This window comes from Rhipicephalus sanguineus, chromosome 3 (genome assembly GCF_013339695.2).
Source record: "Rhipicephalus sanguineus isolate Rsan-2018 chromosome 3, BIME_Rsan_1.4, whole genome shotgun sequence".
NCBI lineage: Eukaryota > Metazoa > Arthropoda > Arachnida > Ixodida > Ixodidae > Rhipicephalus > Rhipicephalus sanguineus.
Window position 1 is genome coordinate 217,554,970 of NC_051178.1, and position 13,247 is coordinate 217,568,216.

The following is a 13,247-nucleotide window of genomic DNA, read 5'->3' on the forward strand; positions in this document are numbered from 1 at the left end:
AAAGATTTTTCAGAATAGTATTTTGCCGTTCGTGTCAAAGAAACTAGCACTCGGTTTACCGTTGAGAGGAGACATTCCGTACGAATGTCAAAACACATCGATGCGATGACTTTGGCTCGTGTTACATGAACAGAAAGAAACTCTCCAAAAAAAAAAAAAAAAACGCAGAAGGGTGATTTTAAAGCATTTGCTATCAGAGCGAGAATTCTCGGCCTCTGCCTCGAAGCCGATAACGACAGCAAACGAGCGCAATCAGTAGAACACCCCCTGTACGTCGTCTCCGCGAGAAAACCAGATTATAATCGTCTCTCAGTTATGCGTGCGTGGAATCGAAATTCAAAAGCAAACTGACGAACTGAAAAGAAAAAGTATTGTTAGCTAGCTGGCGCTGCTCACCTACAACACCGTGGGACTGCATTCTTTCATTTCAATCTTTCACTCATTCTTTCATTCATTTCATTCTTTCAGGGCCTGCATTCGTTGCATTTTGGTGGCCGAAGTGCATATCAAAGTAAGCTGGAAGAATAACGCCTTTACTGTTCCAATTTTCAGTAAAACAGACAACTTATCCTGCAAGAATGTTACAGCGCGGAAAAAGAAACGAACGGGCGAGTAGAGGCCACACGGATAAGCGCTGAATTGTACCTGAGGTTTATTTGGGAAAGCACGCATATTAGTAGAGTCACAAATGTAAATCTGAGCAAGGAAAATAGGAAAGCACAAAGAAAAAAAAACTGATTACTAAAGTGAGTCGTCATGTAGACGACAACGCCGTAAGCAATACCGGTGTCACAGAGGCCCTTTTGATCGCGATCAGGGCCGTTCCAGATCAGGTGTTGCTACGCTGTCACTTATAATTGCGATCCGGCCCGATCGGGATCAAGATCATTGCGATCTGTTTATCGATATCTGGCTCCCTCATTGCGATTTGACTGACGTTTGCGCCAAACTCGATCCGGATTAGTTTGGACCGAATAGCAGCGATGATTGTTGATCGCGATAAAGAAATCCGATCCGGACTGATTTTGATCGCGATCAAAACTACCCGTGTGACACCGGTATAAGAGATAATCTAGTTTTTCATTAGTGAACGGAAGAAAGGTTAATGCAGGCTTGACCAAGACGAGCCATTTCGGTCGCGGCCTGCTAGATCACGGCTTACTTTCGCTATCAGAATGTTATGTGTTTTTCTGTGTTGTGCTTGTGTGTTTATTTTGTTCTTGCGACTGATCGCATTTGTGTCACGATTTTTATGTGTGAATTCTCCTCCCCCCCCCCCCCCCCCAAAAAAATACCCTAATTCGGGAACCAGCGCCAGTAAGTGTCATCTCTATTCGTCCATTCGTTTGTTTTTTACACCAAACATTCACAATAAACGGAATCTAACAATCACGACAAGCGTGATCGAGAAGTTGTATCATCGCGCGTAATTGTTCGCAGCGGAAAGCAGATCCTATAGTTGTCACTTTAGACTGAATAAGAGTTGCCGACGTGCGAGGTGATGGACTCTCAGCTGAATATTCAGCATATTGAGGACAACCCCATTTTTAAGCAACGTGCAAATAGCCTAGGAAAAAAAAAAGACGTCGATGAGCAGGCCGGAACGATATTTACAATGTAGCATTCGGCGATGCTTTGATACGAGCAATAGGACAGGCGCCCTACCTCTCAAAGAACGCTGTTCTTTGTCGGAACGAAGTTTCTTTGGCCGATGTTTTGCAGCCACTGCTTCTTGCGGAAGCCACCATGCTGACCTTGGGGAATCGTAAAACGTGCACAACCGTTTGCGCTCTCGTTGTTGCAGTTATAGGCGCAACAGCGCGGCATAGCGCCCACACAGAGCACATAAAACAAAGCGCGTGCAACGTTCGCTACGCGGAGCCCCGGCGTAAAATGGCGCGAGCGAAAAAGAAAAATATTAGCAAAACGCATGATCCACGCGTCTCCAAGACGCGAAAGGGACGCGAAAGGGGCGAGGAGGGAGAGAGGAGGACGCACGCGCGGCGGCGGGTACAATGAATGGCGGTACTTACCCAAGTTCAAGGGGCTTTAGGTTGCACCATAGGCGGAGAGTACGGGGGGCTGGGGGGCTTGCCCCCCCCCCGGACTGCCTCATGGGGGGGCTGAGCCCCCCCCTGGCGCCGGCCCAGGGTATTCTTTAAGAGCTTGGCTTAGGTCCCCGGGTCGTCCTGTCTGGCAGCTATTTCACAGGAGGCTGTTTATGCCCGCTTCTTTTTCATTTCAGCCATTTAAAATTCGGCACATGGGCCAGTGACAAGTCAAACACTGAGTGGAAAAATGGCCCTCAAACGGATTTTTACGTGCAGAATATGTCGTGCTAATGAACAACTGAAGCGACGATTTAACCTACGACAAATTAAAAAAAAATTACACCATCTCCCGCTAAAGGGGACCATGAGGCGATGCGAAGCCGGAGCACTTGCACGATCGCGTTCCGTTGGCGTTCGTTGGGCATGCTACCGACCTCGCGTCGTGGAACGCGAAGAGGGACGCTACGCGCGTCGTATCTTCCATCTAGCCTGGCCGTTAATTCTCACAGGGCGAGCGGGGAACGCGGTCGACAGGCGGGCGAGAGGGGGGCAGCGTAGGAGAGGAGAGAGAGAAGGGGAGGGGACGCGCATGCGCTCGAGCTCATCGCGGCGTTGCGCAGGAGAGAATTTCGGCATGTCTAGCCCGCGTTTCAGAGGAAGAGTGGAAAGGGGGAGGGGAGAGGGAAAGTGGAGAGGGGAAGGGGAGAGGGAAAGTGGAGAGGAGGTGTGTGGAGAGGGTATGCGCATGCGCAGTAAGGGTGGTCACGCCGCACACCACCACCACCGCCGGATTGAGCTCGACCTTAAGATACTTCGCATCTAAAATTCACCGGCGATTACGATACTGCCTAATTCGCTGAGCGCAGCCTCGTGTTCGGGCAACACCAGATTTGTTTGAAGTTTTGACTGTCCGCAGTTCGTTACAACATTCGTTACATATTGCCACTGAAACTGCCAGCGCTCGAGTGCTATGCACACTATATACTCTGTGCATTGCAGCTGTCGCGAAACAAGTGAAACGCCCACAGCCTCGTTACGACAAGCGAAGCCAGCCGCAGTGCACGTGTCAGCCCTGCATGTGCACGAGCTCCGACGGAGGGGCCAGCGCGCGCGACAGAGGAAGAAAGCAAGGTTAGAGGCCAGTATGCCGTGATATCGACAAACTCCGCGTTCGCTCTCTTTCGTCGTCGTTCGCGCTATCGGTTACGCCGCCGACGCCAACGGCGATGACGCTCAACGCAGGAACGGACGCCTAAGATCTGCGCTCTAATTGTCTTGAACCCCGTAGTAAATGGTTCTGAGAACACAAAAATGATACTGAGAATACAAAGCAATCACGACACAGCCAGTCAGTGAACGCTTTGGCACAAGCTTACTCGCCAATAAAAAAAAAAAAAAACGGGTAATTTCTTGGTTGCCTACATATTGGTACTCTTCGACATGCCTGCTTATAAAAGTGCCGAGAAAAGATGATGATGATGATGAAATAAACTTTTAATTTGCCAAAACAGTGTCCCCGAGCTCTTAAGCTTGGGGTCACTCTAGGTGGGAGGGTCCCGTAGTCCAGGAATCCTCTGGCCGCGATCGCCTCCCGGGCCCTGGCGACGAGTCCACGTTGGTCGTCTAGGTCCCGTGCGGAGATCTTGGCCTCCCATTGTACGCACTTTTGATTTATCAGTAAAGGGTTTTACTAAATGTTCGGCCACCAATGAGCAACTCCACTACTCGTCCAGATTCATAACCGCAGCTTCGCACAAGGCGTAGTGGTAGCAAATGGTATTTGCTACCATCTCAGAATTACTTTCGGCCATCTTGAATTGAACTCACTGGCATATAATTAAAGCTTCCCGTGATAGCGTTAGCCTACTGTCTCCTGTGTGGCGCATGTTTTAACGAAGTAAAGCCTAACCCCACGCATTGCGTGAATCGATTTTACGCGACGCAGTCAACGAAGGCGACCTTTTTCGCTTCGAGCCAAGCGTTACGAGGTGGATCGATGTCTTTGTGTAAATTGAAAAATAAACCTAGGGTCTTCCACTTACAGATCTTCATTATGATATCGTGGGCACCTAATAGACTGAAGTTACATTAAATTCTTTAGTTTGGAAGTTGGACGCCTCTCTCACTCTCTCTCTCTCTCACTCTCTCTCTCTCTCTATATATATATATGTGTGTGTGTGTGTGTGTGTGTGTGTAGGGAGAGTGAGAGAGAAATGTGGAAGAGCAAGTCGGGCCCCCGCCCCCTCCGGCAAAATGAAAACCCTCCGCCTATGGGTCTTTGTATTTCATTCGTTCAGCTCGGCCTACGCTCGGTGCGAAATCGGAGAGACGTCGGATGGCTGAACGCAGGCATCGTCTAGAGCGCGCGCCACGTATCGCGTTTTAATTACAGCCGTTTCTCTCTGGACCCGAGGAACGCGGAGGGCGCTCGCTTAGTGCGGATGTGCGTCCACATCGGCTCCCTCTTCTTGGAACTTTTCCGAGCGGATTTTTTGCCTCAGCTTGTTTTTTGTGTGCACCAAGCGACGCTGTTTGTTACCAGGAACAAACGGATAGCAAGCTTTCCCCGGTGGCTGGATTTTTTAAACTTTTATGAGACTTTGTCTACCGCGTCTCATTGCCGACCCAACCCGTTGGCGCGCCTAGGCGGGCGGCAGGCCTAGCCTTACGCGTCGTGAAGCTTGAAGATGGCTACCAACTACAGCGTCTCGATGGTAGAAGGCATGGATATCAATCCAGAAGAAGCGGAATGCTCAGGCTGGATAGAGGTTTTGAGCAGGAAGAAAAAACTATCCGAAAAGGCAAATCTTCCTGACCCTGCGCCGGAGAAAGGAAACGGCTATGGTGGCCTCCGCACTGCCGCCCCATCACGAGGCGTTATGAGACGCGTCGTGAAAGCCTCTAGGATCCCTAATTTACCCAGGGATCATTTCAAGACCATCGTCCGGCCACGAGGTGGACTGGATGTCAGGAAGGCGGACCTCATCGCCTTCAAGCGAGCACTCGCCAGGGCGGCTTCCTTGACGACAGAGCAAACCTGTGAAGATACATTGTGCGCAAATCCTTTCCAAAACATCTTGATCGTGGCCACGCCGCTGGAAAATAATGCGCGGGCCTACGCCAAGGTTCAGCAGATTTGTATGGGAAATGCCATCACCGAGATAGCGGCTTATGTGGCTGCGTCTGACGACACCTGCAAGGGGGTGATCCGCGGTCAGGGGCGTAGCCAGAAATTTTTTTCGGGGGGGGTTCAACCATACTTCATGTACGTTCGTGCGTGCGTTTGTATGTGTGCGTGCCTATATACGCAAGCAAAACTGAAAAATTTCGGGGGGGGGGGGTTGAACCCCCCCAACCCCCCCCCCTTGGCTACGCCCCTGTCCGCGGCATCAACCCGGACATCAGTGAAGCAGAACTGACAGATATGATTGTCAACAGAAGGAACCCGGGAGCCTTAGGGGTCCGGAGAATTAAGAAAACACCGACAGTGATTGTGCTGTTCGACGGACTAAAGGTCCCGCAATATGTACTGTGCGATGGTGTTCGCTACCCCTGCTCTCTGTACCGTAGACAAGTGGACATCTGCTACGCGTGCGGAGATTTGGGCCACAGGGCAGAAGTTTGCCCGAAAGGTGAAGATCAGAGAAGGTGCCGAGGCTGCGGTATCTTAACGCCACCTGAAGATCATCACTGCGACCCCAAGTGCGCCATCTGTGAAGGGCCACACCTAACAGGGGACCGCCAATGCAAGAAGAGGTTCCAGGTGCCCTTCATCGTGCGTCAAAGGCGCCGGCGGCGCAGGCGTTCCCGTCAAGCGCAACTGGCAGAAGGCTCAACCGACTCCGAAGCAGCTGGAGGCCCGGAGGGGAACAAACCCTTCTCCTCCCAACGCGGGACCAGATCGACATCAAGGACGCCAACGGAACGCTCCCGTTCCCGTTCCTGTTCCCGCTCCCATTCCCGGTCCAGAGGACGCCCAGGTAACAAACCCCGGTCCGGCTCCGGGGGGTGCGACGACAATGCCAGACGCTCTCGCCCAAGAGAGCGCTCGGACTCCACAGTCCGGTTTCATGAATCAAGAACGTGGGCGGAAAAAGCCAAGATGGGTGCTCAACGTGGTGCACAGGTAACGCAGGGTAACTCGCCAGAGTATGGAAAAGAGCAGTCTGAAATTTTAGCCTTAAGAAAGGAAAACGCAGAGCTTAAAGAGGCTTTACAGGCGCTGAGGTCGGAATTCGAGCGCTTCCGTAACTCGCGCGAACCACGTGTGGCTCAGTCTCCCATTCCGGTCCTAGTGGGTGGACCAAATAAGCGTAAGGCTGTATCCCCACCGGCGCCTTCAGAAAGGGAGACTGCGAGGTCGGACATTCCTCCTAATCAGCCTTCAAAATCGGATTCCAACCCGCAAACATCACTCGCCATGATTAATGAAACTCTCAACCAAATTAGGGAAGCACTAGCCATACAATCCAACGCGATTGAGCACATGGATGGAAACCTCACACACTTAACACGCAGAGTAGGAATATTGGAATCTAAAATGAAAATAATAGACTTGAGCAAAACTATCAAGGGAAGAAAGATACAGCAGGAGCCTGATAGTGAAGATTGCAACGAGCCCGCGGATTCGCCGCTGGCCATGCTAACTCAGTAGTTTCCAAAATGGCGGGTCAAACTGGTAACATTATTATCTGGCAGTGGAACTGCGCAAGCTTCCCAAAACGTAAGGCTGCACTGCTGCAGATGATCAAGGCACAAGAGATTAGGCCGCACATTCTGCTCTTTCAGGAAACTCTCAGTGAGCATATACACCTTCCAGGGTACCGATCAATTTGTCAAAGAATAGATAAGGGCCGAGGCATAGCCACCCTAATAAGAAAGGACACCTCCTTCACGGAGCATGAAGTTAAAATTTGTGAGGCGGAACGGAAGACTGGCCTTGAAGCGCAAATGGTGGAGATTATTCCCAATGGGAAAATTCGCCAAAATATCTTCGTCCTAAACTTGTACAGCCCCCCTTCAGCTGAAAAACACAACCTCCGGGTGATTCTGAATAAAAATTCATCCGTGGTTAGGGCTAACCCCTGGGTGGTAGCCGGTGATTTTAATGCACCCCACTCAGCCTGGGGATATACGATTAGGTCAAAGAAAGGAGACAATCTGGTTGCAGCAAGCTCAGATTTAGATCTGACACTTATCTCAGACCCGCGTTTCCCGACTAGACTGGGAAACTCGGTGTCCAGGGACACTATGCCGGATCTCTGCTTTACAAAAAACGCATCAGCCAGGTGGTCTAATCTGCAAGAAAACCTGGGAAGTGACCATTATATAATAGAAATCACGCTAAAAATACAGCGTCCACCTCCTAAACATTACAATTTTATAGACTGGGACCTCTTTAGAGAAATTAGAGGTAAGGATGAAACCGTATGCGACAGTCTTAGTGACCTGTTCGTTCGGATCCGGAAGGATATCGAGAAAGCCACTAAAATAATCACAACGGATCGAGAAGTCCCTAGCATGGATGCCCGGCTTGCACACCTATTGGAGGCCAAACGCTCTTTACTTGAGAGGTGGAAAGCGCAGAGGTTAAACCGTAGGCTAAGGAAGAAAGTTTCGGAAATCAACAAACTTACTGAAGAACATTGTAATGAGTTAAATAAACAACAATGGAGAGATGCATGTCTGGCAGCCGACGGTACGATGCGTAGGGGAGGTAAATGGACACTCCTTAGGCATTTACTAGATGACGGGCAAGACAAGGGCAATCAAAGACTTGTGATCAACCGCCTAATTAACAAAGCCAAAGCAGAGGGTACTTCTGAATCAGTCCTCCTCCAGACCCTAGCCAATAAGTATCTTCAGCTGGATCAAAATTCGAATTCCCGCTCCCCGCTCCGCTATGGTGGCATACCCGCCCCAGAACTGGATGCCCCTTTCTCGGAGGCAGAAATTCGAGAGGTACACACTAAACATTCTTACACCCTTAAGGGTGTAAAAAGGGTGTTAATGACATTAACACCCTCTTTTCCATTGCACAACACCCTTTTTTCTTTATATACACCCTAAGAGAAGGGTGTGCGCGGGAAAAGGGTGTTAATGTCTTTCATAAGGGTGTTAATGGAAGAAGTGAAGGGTGCACACTGAAGCAGTAAGCTGCATCCGTGCATGCATATTAAAATCGCGTGCATTGCGCAATGCGTCTGTTGTTGTACTGCCTTTTTTAAGGTTACGATGTCAGTGACATTACGGAAACAAGGAAATGGTGGAGCCATTGGCACAGTGTTAATTCTCGTGATATTTTATTTTCACATACGGTCCCTACGTGGGAGCGGCCCGCTGCGTGTTGAGACACGCCCTGCAGTACCTCAATAAAGTTTACCATACCATACCATAGACAAATGACGAAGTATCGTTGCTTCACAAAATACTACAAGACTCGAGAAAATGTACAAGAAAATCAGAAAACACTTTTTTTTGCACTAGCTCGAGGTGTGCCCTACCGTTTCATATTTTCCACTATACATATCAACCGCATGAACATTTATACGAGGGCACATATACAAATGTAGAAGCAATTTAGAACAAAAGTTAAAATCATTACAAAACCTTTCTGGGTATAAAGCTGTAAGTGGGACAGAAAACATCCCGCCGGCATGAACACTTTACAAGTTTCGGTATGAACACTTTTAATTGTTCACTTAGCCAATAAGACAGACAAAAAAAGAATTACTTTGAAGAGACCAAGATATAGGCTAATATAATACAATTGTACATGTGGAATGTATACAACATAGAGCACGCAATTCTGACATACATAAATATGCATAATTACACACTGATGCATAAAGTTTCACGACCCACTTGTTTACGCGCGAGCAGTGGAAAATGTATCTGTGATATGAACGTTTCGTCCACAAATATTAGAGTAAGCCGAGGCCTCACTGAGGTTCATTAAACAAGATGGGACACAATGACACTTGCCTTGTGGTACTAATTAGCCAGCTAATGTAGACATTACGGAAGCTAACACTTCGACACCCGAATTCGTACCACTCATCTATGCAAGGGAAACCTGCAGGGAAATCATTATCGGTTCCATATACCATGCCAAAAACTGGCCGCACAATTTCTCCACGTTAATGATTTCCGCACAGAAGCACTTGAAAAAGGTAAGCAAAGACTCGGAAGGAAATCAATGTCACCTTAAGGGGACACACATGAGTAACAATAATGTTAGCACCTCGCTACCGAACGAGGAAAATGAGAACATAGGCGTGCTCAGATTTCTCCATCAGGGGGGGAGGGGCAAGTCTCACTGCAGCAACCCCCCCCCCCTTGCACTTTGTCGAGTCCGAAAGGAACAAAACAAGCTCAACCATGGATGAACCATGGATGCAAAAATGAAAATGAAGCGATGGCGTGCTTCTCCCGACGGCCACTGGGGGTAAAGGTAGGAGGTAAATTGCGCTTCGTATTCACCATCGAAGGTCCTCGGTTGACATTATTGTCGAAGAGCATGCGCAGCCATAACCCTGCGCAATAAAGATGACGCGAGAGGTTCGACGGACTTAATGTATGGGGCAGAATTGACGCCCCCTTACAGATTACTTGAGAAAGCGCCCCTCCCCCCCCCCCCCCTCCCTGCGCTCACCTTTGCATGAGAGAGTGCTAGGACACCACGAACTCCATGCATGTATACATGTCGCCTCACATGCTGCGCCGATTTAGCGCAGCGCATGCATGACCGCGCATGCTCGTAAAACTTACGGCTTGACAATAAGTGCAAGTCATATGCTGTAAACCCAATGATGGCTCAATGCACGGCACGGCGCACGCACTGCCAACTGCTGCCAACTCCCATCCCACTGCTCAAGGGTGAGAAAAGACGATGAGCGAGAACTACGCAAGCTATGACATCGTATTTGAAGTGTAAAGTACACACACAGAGCGCCACTTTCAACAATGTTTACTTCGAAAACAGCACAGTTTATATGCCCATCAAGCGCTGTCACAAGCGTGTGCGTACTGTCCGTCGTCGTTACCGCACCTTACACTTCAAATATGCTAAACCAACACGCCCAGTCTGCCATTCTTACAAACTATGCCATCGCCTCCGAGATGGCGCACCTTCCATCTCGGAAGCCAAGGCTGTGCGCTCCCTCATTTGCTCCTAGCGCTCCTGGCGATGAAAACAGTCGGCAGTCACGTGATAGCGCGTAGAATCACGTGGGGTGCTCTTAGCCTGGAAGCCAGAGTAGCCAGAGGAAGCCGCGCCGGCCGCGCTGTGCTTCGTTCTCGCTTGGCTGTGGTTGTGCGTCGTCGTGCGGTATAGTTTGGTTTTTGTTCGCGTACAGCGATGTAACTTATATGTTGTGCAGCTGTGATTGATATGCGCGTGGTGTGATCTAAGATGTCGCCCCTACGTTGTGCGTTAGCCATGCGTCTTCTCAGGGAAAGTGGCTGTACGCTCTCGAAAATGGATACGTCGAGATTCAGCCGTGCCATTGTGACGCCATTGTTGGCGGTAGGGGATCTTATCATCACGAATGTTCCAGGCGAGTACGTGTTTTCTCTATTATGTTGTTGTGGTAGGCGTTTGTGTCTTGTGTGAGATGTCATTGTATGAACGGAGCGGTTCACTGCTAAATGGAACAGGGAAGCTTGGCGGCCGCTGCCGCCTGCGACGAATTTCGCGCAGGCGCAGCACCCGTTGTTCTGAACTCTCGTCCTTTCGTTGTTTGCTGTCGCGCCCGCCACGCTTCGAATCCGCGCCTTGTTCTCGGTCTTCGTGAAGTCGAGGAACTATGCCTTTTACGATGACTACACTTTCCGTGCTTCTCGCGCTTGGCTAGTGACCAGAGCGACGGTACGTCCGCGTTATCAACGCGATCAGTCAGCCGCATGTGGTGGACGATAAGAATAATATAGCATACAACCATACAACATCGCTCCGCGATTCCACCCCTGCTCGCTCCACGCTCCCGCTGTGACAGCGCGAGGTATTTTCGCGGGCAGTTCGTTTTGTGCCGGTTCCGCTGTTCGTAGAAATGCCGAACTCCAGGAATAATTGCTGCGTTGTTGGGTGCAATAACCCCTACAGGAATTCTCTGGGCACGCGTTTTTACCGGTTTCCATTTAGAGAATATGAACGGAATCGGCGTGAACGGTGGATCGCACTCGTTCGACGACAAAAGTGAGTTTTGTAAATAGATGGGTTTTTTTTCTGGGGTTGCATTTGCCCGTGATTGTTGATCTGCCGAGCAACACCTCTTCCACGACGCCGTGAACGTGACCCGCTTAGAGGAGTTCCCTGCCCTTGTTCAGGTTAGGTCATCGGAAGAAACTATCTATATCACGTAGCTCTCTGAATCCAAACGTAATAATAATTGGCACGCTTTGCAGTGCCATGACAGCAAAACACAAGCCGCGACGACGAACTCGGCTGCACTGAATAAGTCGGCGCAGCGAATGCAGTGCCATGGCCGTTCGATGGAAAGCGTTTTTTGTTTTTTCATTCAGCGGCCGTGACAGTGCAATTGCTGGTATTGCCGGTTTCAAGCTGCCGCTGAGTTCGCTGCCGCGTTAGCTCGAGGGTGATAAGCTGTGATTGTCTAGTGAGTGAGCCGGCCCGCGTTACACGTGCGCAGTTTCGCTCAGCGGGCTCGTCACCTCCGTTGTCTTCCCCCAGTTAATGCATTTTATGTTGCCGCGTTCGCCTGAGGATACACGAGGTCTGGCGAAAAGAAGCACATGCGCTAACGCTACGTTCTCTGACAGCTCATAACAATTTGACGTCTTTTGGAAGCAAACGGGAAAGAGAAAAGCGAAGCACCAAAACACGGCGCAGTGGCTTGCCGCCGCCTGTGTCGTCTGCCTCCCCCCCCCCTCCCCATCCCGCCAAATCTGCTGCCGTGGCCGCTTTGGCGCTGGAGGCAGCGCGCGACTGTGGCGGCTCCTAACGTATGCACGGTGCCCATACCTCAAAGCGCGTGTGTAATACTCGGATGTAAGTGAATGTCTGCCTGAGCTCGTACAATGCGGCGGGACACCTACCTAGGTTATATAATGCAACAGGGTCGACAGTTGGGCTACTTGGGGACTCATAACGCCCGTGTTAAGCAGCACATGAAACAAGAAAAATATGAACAAAACTTAAGTAAACGAAACACTCGCTGCCGCTGCTTGTTCGTGTTTTCCCTGCATTGTGCTGTTTCAGGTGTCGCTTCCCCCCCCCCCCTCCACACACACACACATCATGATCTTTGACACGTGCAGTTTCACGTTTTACAACCGGTTGATCCTCCCAACTTATTTTGACGGCCCATGGACTCAGCGTAATGGACAGTTTGCAGTCAAAGCAAACGAATTCGTGGAACGAACAATGACGTGCAAAACTGGAATAGAAATCACGTTTGTGTTTAGCACGCATCTCCTAAGGCTGCAATTTACAAACAATCGTTGTAATGCCAACCGCAAGCAATTTTTGTTCTTGTCTAACCTCATTTGAGGTCAGAACTGCCATGTCGGCCTTCAGATAGGTAGTGAAAAGAGGAGGGGGGGGAGAGGTCCTGACGTTGTGTGGGGGGCCACATAATACTGCCCCGCGGGCTTCAGTTTGCCGACCCCCTGTTGTAGAATATTCTTCGTACCCACTCCTCTCCTATCAGAGCGCAGGTGCCGCGTTTAAGTAAGATATCACTAACACGTAATCGTTCTAAGCCTGCTAAGGTTAAAACGGAATTGCGACGAATCGCCCCTGTCGTAGTGGCTGGCCATATGCCTACCGGTTGGCGCATGCCGCGATCACGATTTGTCGCGGAAAGATTAACCGCGTACCTCAAGTCGTGATATGGCCGACGCCACGTAAAAGGTCTGTCGTCCTTTGGGAAAGCGAAAGGCCTTGCGAGGGCCAGCTGTATTAGCGGTATTAGTTTCCGCGACGGACTCGCACTTCGCGCTTCATCACAAGGAACGAAGGTGGCAGCCAATGGCGGCCAGGCGCGTTTGGCTCGTCACCTATTTAAGCCGCGCAGCACGCACACAACAGCGCTGTGGCGATGGCTTCACTTTTTTGTGGTTATAGGGCTGTGCCGTACTGGCAAGTTCATAGATGGTCGTAACCGCGTTTTTTGTGCTTTCCGGTGTTTATCTGTAACGGCGTTGCCGCATGCATTCGCGCTGAAGTCAGACTTA